The 11,318-nt window shown below is 42.5% G+C and overlaps 1 protein-coding gene across 1 annotated transcript in view; it reads left to right on the top strand.

The window, feature by feature from the left end:
• The window catches only part of LOC117523216 (heterogeneous nuclear ribonucleoprotein L-like), a 203,418-nt gene that overhangs the window by 122,876 nt on the left and 69,224 nt on the right, over window positions 1-11,318 (top strand). The gene's annotated exons all lie outside the window — the stretch shown is intronic.

Genomic DNA, 11,318 nt, shown 5'->3' with positions numbered 1-11,318 from the left:
ACCGTAAATTTCTAAATATATCATCACCGACACTCGCGCAAGATTTTAATGAAGATGTTTTTTTCCCGTTTTAGTGGACAGAATCTCTGTTCGGCTGCCCTCCTCAGCTGTGATCTGAACTGGCTTTTCATAGCGTTTCACAGCACACATTTTCAGCAACAATTCAGTTTATTTTTCAGAAAATCAGAAAACAGACAATTTGAACCCGAGAGCCGAACGGAAATTTGTCACTACCCACAGCTAGAACACTGTGGAAGAGAGCTCTCTCAAACAGCTCAGCTTCAAAAACCTCCCCTCCTCACGCTCAGCAGCAAACAACAGCAGTTGAGAGGATTCACAGTGGCTCCTCATGTATGGGAAAATGTCACGGGTTGGATCTGTATTTTCCGATACTTGAATTACGTCAGTATCGGAAGCCGATCCCGATACCGGATTGGTCGCATCCTTAGATAGAACCTTAGAAGGGCAGATGGTGGTGGATTTAGCAACAAGGGTAGAAGTAGCTGAGGAGAGCATAGCTATACAGCATCCGATGGTCATTTGCAGGATGATGTTGGAGGTAAAGAAGAGGAACAGAGTGAGACTTGAACCAAGGATCAGATGGTGGTTGTGTGAATTTCAGGGAGGAGGTGAGACAGGCACTGGATGAAGGTGAAGTGGTCCTGGATAACTGGAAAAGTACTGCAGATGTGGTAACCAAGCAAAGAAGGTATCAGGTGTGACATCTGGACAGTGCAAGGAAGACCAGGAGACTTGGTGGTGGAACAAAGATGCACAGGAACATATATAAGGAGAAAGAGATTGGCAAAAAAGAATTGAGGTGGAGAGATTAAGAAAGCAGACAGGAGTGCAAGGAGATGCAGTGCAAGTTGAAAAACAAGTGGCAAACGCTAAGAAAAGGGCATATTCTGTTTCATCGTTTCCCATAATACCCTGGCAGCCGCCTACACTTCCCAGAAAGCACTGCGGTGCCAGCAGAGTTCCACTGTCTCACAGCGTATGTAAACAATGGCAAAGAGAGGATGTGGATGGTGCCGATTCAGTGAGTTCACGAGCGATTATGATGAAGACACGTTGAGATGGTTATCTGGAGGAGGTGTAGTGCCTGTGATAACCTGCTGCTGTGCGCCGATGTTGTCTTGTTGTCCACACTTCACCAGGTGTGTTTACATTGTTCCCTAAACCAGAACTCTGCTGAAACCATCTCTCGCGTGAGTCACGGACCACCAGACGGTGCAAGATTTCACAACTGCAAAACACCGAATAGTGAAATGTACATGAAGTTGAACACTAAGGAAGGATGAGGATGGACAAAATTTACATATCAGAGGGAGTATGGGAGGCCGATTAATGAAAAAGCTTGTCCAAACAAGACACCAATATACTGGACATAGTGCATGATCCAAGTGCGTGGCATAGTGCTAACGCCATGGACACCAGACTGTGGCTGCCCACTGCTCCTCTTGGATTGTGTCTGAATGTAATTAGGATGGTAAAATACAGAGAAGGAATTTCATTGTATGTGCAATAACAGTAAATTCTATAAATACTATAACATCTGTTAGCATTATTTTGTTAAATATTTTTGAAATTTTGTTGTCCGTCACTAAACAATTCATCTTCATTTTAATGTTCTGCACAGTATGTGAACCAGGACATACTCTGAACTCCCAAACCCGAGGTGTTTCTGGAAGAACACTGCAGGACTTGAGTTTCGGAGCAAAGTTATAACAGTCGCGCATCAGCTGCCGACAAAGCGCGTAACATACTTGACCTCAAATGGTTTAAGAATACAATCAGGGGTTATATTTTCTGAAATCCATGAAAAGGTTGAAACTGTACTTTTCCTCTGGAGTGTGGTGAGGGGTCCGACTGCGGTCTGTGTGCACTGTGCCTCTGACATCACGTGCACTCTCTACAGCTTGACACTAACTTGAAAATGTACTGTTAAATGGTAAATGGACTGCATTTATATCGCGCTTTTCCATCTGCATCAGACGCTCAACGCGCTTTACAATGATGCCTCACATTCACCCCGATGTCAGGGCGCTGCCATACAAGGTGCTCAATACACACCGGGAGCAACTAGGGGATTAAGGACCTTGCCCAAGGGCCCTTAGTGATTTTCCAGTCAGGCTGGGATTTGAACCAAGGATCTTCTGGTCTCAAGCCCAACGCTTTAACCACTAGACCATCACCTCACTCATCTTCAACCGCTTATCCGAGATCAGGTTGCAGGGGCAACAGTTCCAGCAGAAAATGTAGTATTTTCTCTTAAATTAGCGGTAAGCTGGTCCTGGTGAAGTGATTCCATGGATACTTTTGAAGGTTTTCCGGAAGGTGCTCTGTGTGAACGGGGTGCTGTCTGCCTTACTGCAGCCACACACTCTTACTGTGGCTCTGCAACGGTTTCTGATTCAGATTCTGTCACAGGGCGGGATTGGCTTTGAAGGAAATTGATCCGTCAAGACAAGCAAGAAGTCTGTTTGCTTTTGAATAAACTTCTAAACTGCATCCGTGTTTTTACGAGTGAGATCCACACTGGAAGCCGCGACTCTTCTCCTCCACGCTTTTCTCCACCACCCTCAGTTGAGTCAGACTGCAAACACGGATCGCCACAGACTCACGTCATTACGCCGGACAACTGTAGACTACATCACACCAAGACTCCTCCTCTACTCTCCATCTCACACCAAAAACACTCTCACAAGTGCCAGTTGGCAGCCTCTCACCGGCCTGCACATCAGCAACGCCAATCAGACTTACCATGCACAGCGCCTTTCTTCCATCTCAACCTCTTCCAATGCAGAGAAATGCCAAGAGGGGCCACACTGCTCACCGCCACCACGCAAACGCTATTTCAACACATGCAGCCAGTCGCCACCAGATCCCAAACACCTCGGCAGCGTCCATCAGACTTACCATGCACAGCAGCTTTCTTCCATCCTAACTTCTTCCAACGCAGAGAGAGATAGCAAGTGGGACCACACAGCTCCTCACCACCACGCAGTCGCTGTTTCAAGACATACAGCTGGCCACCTCGCATCCCAAACACTCAGTGGGACCTAACGGCTCCTCACCACCACGCAGCCACTGTTTCAGCACATGCAGCCTCCAATCACCGGATCCCAAACACTCAGAGGCACCGTACTAAGAGGCTTCCCACCACCATTCAGATGTTGCATCAACATGCCCACCTGGCCAAACACTTTGACTGGCTACAAGATGAGCAGCAACATGACTCAGTGTGTGTATAAGCCTGCACGGCGCTGTGTACTACATACATAAGGGTTGTCACCAAAATCTCACAACCATCATTAGTTCCTCTAAAAAAAAAGAAAACCAAAAAAACCCAGCTGTTAAATGTCTGAGAAGTCAGGGCTACTGAAGAAGACTTGAACTGCCGGTAGTCCACCCCACAACCAACTTAACATGTGAGGCTTTGTTCAAACTGCCCGTTCAAATTTGATTTATTCTGTATCTGATTCAAAGCTGATCTGAGTGTCTGTGTGGCACTCCTCAACTGACATCACATGACTGCTGTCCGATATTAAATTAAATTAATTTCAGTGATGTATTTTGGGTCAAGGATGAACGCTGCAAAAGCATAAAGTTGGTAGGACAAATATTTTGGAGAACGTAGCTATTTTAACTAACCAGTAAACAATGGATGCTCTGCTGCAAAGTACTATGGGAGTTCCGGGTTTTGAGGTTTTAAATGTTATTGTGGTTCATGTTAGTTTAACAATATTGTTAGTGTTATTGATTCATTGTGTTTTGTAGCTCAATTGGTTTACTCGGTTTAGTTAAGTCTCATGTTGCTGTTACCATTAGTGACTTAAGTGTCATGTTGGTACGTTGAGTGAAATGTTTAGTGTTTTTAATGTCTTCAGCCACTGCCTTTATTTGTCAAATTAAAAACACCTGCTTACAAAGCTGTGCCTGTGTGCAACTTCGATCACAGAGAAACTGTAGACAGCTGACATTTGCCGTTTGGTATGCTTATGTATTTTTCGATCAAGGATGAACACTGCGATAAGGGAACAATGGATGGTGCTAACAACATTCTGGACTCACACACCATTCCAGCAGGGGGCGATAAGTCATCTTTATATTAAAGGTGTGAGTGTGGTGAGTGAGTTTAAGTTCATAATATAATTGTAAACGTTAAAAATACCTGGATGGCACAAGAAAGTGAAAACACTTACCGTCTGGTGTACTTATGTATTTTGGGCCAAGAACGAATGATGCGAAAACAGAACAATGGATATTGCTAACTACATTCTTGACTCACACACCATTCTAGCAGTAGACGGTAAGTCATCTTTATATTAAAATCATGAGTGTGGTGAGTGATTTTACTTAGTTAGTTTAATGCAAGTTCATAATATAATTGTAAATACGTTAAAAATACATAGATGACACAAGAAAGTGAAAAACATATTTCCATTGTGCTACATTTAAAAATCAAATGACAAAACAGAAGTAGAAATAAAATTAATAATAACAATAATAATAGTGTGTATGTCGGCTGTGCCCAACCCTGTTCCTGGAGGGCACCTGCCCTGCAGATTTTCTAACTCTCCCTGTTCTAGTCCCAGGCAATTAACTCTATTGGGTGTGTTCAGCCAATCAAGAGCTGGAAGACACCACTCTTAAAAAAATCAGGTGTGACTTGAGTAGGCAGATGTGAAAAACATACAGGACAGCGGCTGTCCTAGCACAGGTTAGGAGAATATGAAATAATTCGAAGTACAGCAGGAGTCACTAACCCTGTTCCTGGAGAGCTCCTGCCCTGTAGCTTTTCCACATCTACCTACTCAAGTCACACCTGATTTTTTTTTTTTTTTTTAATTTTCAAGTGTTATCTTGCAGCTCTTGATTGGCTGAGCACATCTGACAGCGTTAATGGTCTGGAAGTGGAACAGGGAGAGGTAGAAAGCATGCAGGGCAGGGGCCCTCCAGGAACAGCGTTGGAATATGATAACAAGAACCTAAACAATTTATAAATGCACTAAGACAGTAAATTAACCTTAAAAAATGACATAATTAACATGAAAGGGTTGAGTTCTTCTTTTAAAAATTGTTGAGTTCTAAGGTTCTAAAAACATTCTGGACTCACACACCATTCAAACTGATACAAGCGTTGCTTAATGTATTACCACCTTTACCACAAAAATGTCAGGTACCTATTTCATAAATACTACCAAATCTAGAGCTCATGGATCCCCACGGCGGCGCGATAATAGGTGGCACTCACAGCTGACACGGTGAGAGTTTCAAAAACATATATCACATTGTTTGAGGTACACACCAGGTCTGTTTCTGATGGACAGCATGTGTGATACACCCTCATTACTGGCCAATCAAGTAGTGATTTCCACAAAAATGAACAAGTCATTCCTCCTTATCACCCTATTTACAGACACTGGCATGTAGCCAGAGAGGAGAGTCGACAGTCCGCCCCCTGCCCCCTCACTCTCACTCCCCACATTAGAGTAAAGGTTCAGATTTAAAGACTTTTTGTGGCCTGGGGATGGTGACAGCCCTTATGTGGATTTCTCTGATTGGAGCAGCGTGTGCATGGATCATAATGGCACACTTTGAAGATTAAAAACTTTTACACAAACAACCTAGTGCCACTTTAAAAACACACAAAAAATGCTTCACATAAAAGCAGTATTTCTCTTCTTGATTTTTTCCCCATTTATTTATTTATTGGACCAATGGCACTTAGTTGAATTTTGCAAATGAACTCCTCAAACATTACATTTATGGTATGTGTGTGTTATTATTACAACCCCTGGCAAAAATGATGGACTCACCGGCCTCGGAGGATGTTAATTCAGTTGTTTAATTTTGTAGAAAAAAAGCAGATCACAGACATGACACAAAACTAAAGTCATTTCAAATGGCAACTTTCTGGCTTTAAGAAACACTATAAGAAATCAGGAAAAAAAATTGTAGCAGTCAGTAACGGTTACTTTTTTAGACCAAGCAGAGGGAAAAAAAATATGGACTCACTCAATTCTGAGGAATAAATGATGGAATCATGAAAAACAAAAGAACGCTCCAACACATCACTAGTATTTTGTTGCACCACCTCTGGCTTTTCTAACAGCTTGCAGTCTCTGAGGCATGGACTTAATGAGTGACAAACAGTACTCTTCATCAATCTGGCTCCAACTTTCTCTGATTGCTGTTGCCAGATCAGCTTTGCAGGTTGGAGCCTTGTCATGGACCATTTTCTTCAACTTCCACCAAAGATTTTCAATTGGATTAAGATCCGGACTATTTGCAGGCCATGACATTGACCCTATGCCATGACATTGACCCTGTGTGTCTTTTTGCAAGGAATGTTTTCACAGTTTTCGTTCTATGGCAAGATGCATTATCATCTTGAAAAATGATTTCATCATCCCCAAACATCCTTTCAATTGATGGGATAAGAAAAGTGTCCAAAATATCAATGTAAACTTGTGCCCCAGTGCCTTTACCTGACATGCAGCCCCATATCATCAATGACTGTGGAAATTTACATGTTCTCTTCAGGCAGTCATCTTTATAAATCTCATTGGAACGGCACCAAACAAAAGTTCCAGCATCATCACCTTGCCCAAAGCAGATTTGAGATTCATCACTGAATATGACTTTCATCCAGTCATCCACAGTCCACGATTGCTTTTCCTTAGCCCACTGCAACCTTGTTTTTTTCTGTTTAGGTGTTAATGATGGCTTTCGTTTAGCTTTTCTGTATGTAGATCCCATTTCCTTTAGGCGGTTCCTTACAGTTCGGTCACAGACGTTGACTCTAGTTTCCTCCCATTCGTTCCTCATTTGTTTTTGTTGTGCATTTTCGATTTTTGAGACATATTGCTTTAAGTTTTCTTCCTTGGTCTACCAGTATTTTTGCCTTTAACAACCTTCCCATGTTGTTTGTATTTGGTCCAGAGATTAGACACAGCTGACTGTGAACAACCAACATCTTTTGCAACATTGCCTGATGATTTACCCTCTTTTAAGAGTTTGATAATCCTCTCCTTTGTTTCAATTGACATCTCTCGTGTTGGAGCCATGATTCATGTCAGTCCACTTGGTGCAACAGCTCTCCAAGGTGTGTTCACTCCTTTTTAGATGCAGACTAACGAGCAGATCTGATTTGATGCAGGTGTTAGTTTCGGGGATGAAAATTTACAGGGTGATTCCATAATTTTTTCCTCAGAATTGAGTGATTCCATATTTTTTCCCCTCTGCTTGGTCTAAAAAAGTAACCGTTACTGACTGCCACAATTTTTTTCCTGATTTCTTATAGTATTTCTTAAAGCCAGAAAGTTGCCATTTGAAATGACTTTAGTTTTGTGTCATGTCTGTGATCTGCTTTTTTTCTACAAAATTAAACAACTGAATGAACATCCTCCGAGGCCGGTGATTCCATCATTTTTGCCAGGGGTTGTATTATGCTAATTGTGAATACATTAGAGCCTGACCAATATATCACTTGGCCAATAATATCACAAACATTGGTATCTGATATTTTTTTGCTAAAATGAAGACTTTTATTTTACAGATTATATTAATTATTAATGCAGATAAGCACTTTGGCTGCTGGAAATTATGTCATTACCTAGTTTGTCCAGCAATGGGTGCTCTGACGGCATTGTTTACACTGCTGTCAAGCATGGCTGGGACGCCATCACCCCTTGGCCACATGATGTCAGACCTTATCCTTCTGAAGTGCCTTGGGGTGACTTGCGTTGTGATTTTTCACTGTATAAATAAATTGAATGGAATTGAGCTGCCATTAATTTTTGATTTTACAGTGACAGCAGACAGGTGGGCACAATGCTGCCAGCGAGGCTTGACCAGTATAGATGAGAAGTCCATTTTTTTTGCAAATGCTGAACAATGCGATGTGCGGAGTGCCAATCAGAGTGACGGCACTGTGACGTGTGTTGGTTGGTTGTTGTTATATTTATTATTTATAATAAAGTTCATATTTAAACTGTAAAACATTAAGCCTCATTGACGTTTCTTTGTCATCAGGGTTTGATAACAAAATGTTATCATTGACATTTTTTAATGTAAATGTCAAAAGATATATCACTTTAGTTCAGGTCAGTTTATTTATATAAATCACAAGGTGCTTCACAAGAGTAAGGTTGAGATCATAAATTGCTTACTCCCTAATATTTGTATTTGCCTGCAAAAATCCATATCGGTCTGGCTCTAGTAAAGATTTTGAAATGTTTGGGGTCAGTTTAACAGTTTTCATTTCATAAAATTCCCTGTGCTTTGGGACGTGAATAACAGCAATACTTTTCAGCGTAATGCACATTCCAGCCTGACGGGAGCGCTGATGCAACTTCTGGTGTGACGGTGATCTGTGAAATGATTGATGCTAAACTGATCCCAGGCCAGTGTTGTTGTTGATGTATGTTTTGCTATATGAGTGTTGGCACATTGCAGTGACTAATCCAAGGTCTGACCCAGGAGGATCCGTTTCTGGATCTGTGACTTCATTGAGTACTCGAACTGGGACCAGCACCAGGACCAGGACCAGGGAAGGTTTGGAGAGGTGGATGAGGTGTGCATCAGTGAGTCCAGGCCCAAGTTCAACGTATTTCAATACACAAGACAAATAATGACATATTTTCTGTGGGGATAGGAAGTTTAGTTCCACTTCTTGAGGCTTTTTCAATTCCGTTTGTCTTCTTTCCCTTTAATTCTCAGTTTGGTTCATTTCAATTGGTTTAGTTGACATTTAGTTACTTTAGGTTTATAATATGTAGTCAAATTGTGGTCTTTTTGTGCAAATTGTAAAATCTTAGCTGTGGATTTTTGATGTAGACAGTTTGAAGTTGTGGTTGTGTGATGTGTTAGTCCTCACACTGGGACACCACTAGGCTCAGGATGGGGAACAAGCAAGTCTTTAGCCTGGATTCAAAAGAAAGAATGACACTGTGCAGTTTCCAAGGTCAGACTGGTCCAGGACAGTCTGGTCCAGATCAGACCCATCCAGGTCAGAGTGGTCTTTGGCTCTGGCTCAGTTGTCCTTTGTTCTACTCATGCAGCAAAACCAGATAATCTGGCATAGTTAAGGCATTAACATCTCATGTCATTTGAGGCAGAACTAGACCTGAGTCAATCAAACAAACTTTGTTCCTAAAATCTGCATCGTCAGTAATTTAATCTGAGTGTTTTAAATATTTTTTACCTTCACTAACATATCTGTAAACTCTCCTTATAACTGACCTTTCTCCCTGTCAGACAGAAAGCTTTCAGGAAATGAATGACTGGATATGTGACGCTTCTGCTTCACATACACATACTTTGATTCAAAGTTACCGTAATACTTTGAGCTGTGTGCAACTTACTGTTACCGTAATACATCCCTTCACATGCGTTGTGACACCTTGGTAACAGATCAAGTAGAAAAATATGATGGGAAACCTGTGTGCCCCATGGTCACTACAGTAGCAATGAAGGCCCAACAGGAACCCTGAACACAAGACTGCTAGTGGGATTTTGGTCCAGGTGGAGGAGGTGATGATTTGTAACCCAACAGCTGTGAAGGCAGATGAAGGCTGCAGAAGGTCCTGAGACTCTGATTGTCTGAATCATCAGAAATCAGACCAGACTAAGAATCTGTCGAAGACCGCGTGTTTGTCGGTGTGCAGTGGCATTTCACTCATTTTTCGGAGTTCGGGAATGAGTGACACAGGCAGCATTGTGAATCTGGAACCCCTTAGCTCTGACCCAGCATGGAAGCAGCACGTGTGATTCAGTCATCAGAATCTTGGAAGAAGCAGGAGGGTTTTTCTGTACCTGCATCTGCAACTGAACAGCCCTATTTAGGATCCGCTCTGCTCACCCTGAACGAGGAGGGGGCTTTAAAAAGGTGCCCTAAACATAGTCTGCTTCACTTTAACCTGTCTGGATTATCGTGTCCAGAGGGTCGCCAGCTCTGCAGTATATAAACCAAATCACAAGTGATGAAATTAGGTACAATGAGCAAACGAACCTTGATGGACAACAATAAGTCAGTGTGACCAGAAACAGCTGTTTTCTCTCTTGAACTCTAGAAACTTGACCAACCTTGACATAGACGCCTTGAGTAAAATGAGAAGAGTGGAAGGAGGCTATCTACTGGAAGAGCAAGGGGGCTAAACTTTCTTCACGAAAGGGCTTCTTGATTGGAAACAATCTACAGCTTTGGTTTTGGCATAAACTGCCAAAACTGACTGAACCTGCCAGTGGTTGTCAGTGAATGACTGATGACACGCTATTTTCAACTTGCAAGTGAACATCATGCCACTGTCATCAGTGTTTAAGCCCCAACACTAGACGCCGACCATGTCAAGAAAGAAACGTACGCCAAGCTGGACACCATTCTGTCTGTGATCTACCATCTGACAAGATCATCATCCTCAGCAAATTCAATGTTTGTGTCAGAAAGGACCATCAGCTCTGGAACAGAACCTGAGTGGGCAAGTGCAATGTCTGTGAACATGATGTCATCATTATCAGGCAAAAGCAAAAGTTCAAAATCTCTTGGCGGTGCCATTGCTTTGAAGCGTTGGCATCTGCTTACTACATCATCATCTGAAAGCACGACCAGAAAAATGTCCTCCCCACCAAGGCAATAATTGGTGCAGACAGGTGTTGGATGAATCAACATGTGATCTGTTGTAGGATCCAGCTGAACATCCACCCAAAGAGGAGGCCTGGGCGTAGCAAAACCATCAAAAGGTTCAACATCACCAAGCTCAAAGACCCAGAAACAAAAGCAGAGTTTCAACAAGGCGGAGGACCTCAAGACAGCCGTAACAACAGGCTGCCAAGAAACACTCAGATACCAGAAGAGGAAACAGGACTGGTTTGATGAGAATGATCAGATCCTTGAACAACTCATCTGTGAAAAGTGAAAAGCTTTCCTTCATCTCCAGAAAGATCTGATCTTGCAAAAGAAAATTCTCAACTCCAGCAGAGTGACTCTACAAAGTGAAATGTCAGTGGTGGATCAACAAGGTGGCTGAAATCAGGCTGTCGCTGACAGAAATACCAGCAGAGGCTTCTAGCAATGCCATCAAAGCAATCTACAGCCCCTCCACCCAAGCGCATGCACCTCTTCTAACCCAGCATGGCCTGAGCTTGCTGAAGACCAAAGATTACATCAGTGCTCGATGGAAAGGACACTTTAAAAACCTCTTGGACACCCATCCAGTTGTTGAGAATGAGTAAACGTAGATCAATCGGTAAATCAAGAGCTTTGCCCCCCTGCTCAGCTCTCTCTTCACCACGACGGTATGACACAGAGA

This window comes from Thalassophryne amazonica, chromosome 13 (assembly GCF_902500255.1).
Source record: "Thalassophryne amazonica chromosome 13, fThaAma1.1, whole genome shotgun sequence".
Taxonomy (NCBI): domain Eukaryota; kingdom Metazoa; phylum Chordata; class Actinopteri; order Batrachoidiformes; family Batrachoididae; genus Thalassophryne; species Thalassophryne amazonica.
This window is presented reverse-complemented; position numbering and strand designations above follow the sequence as displayed.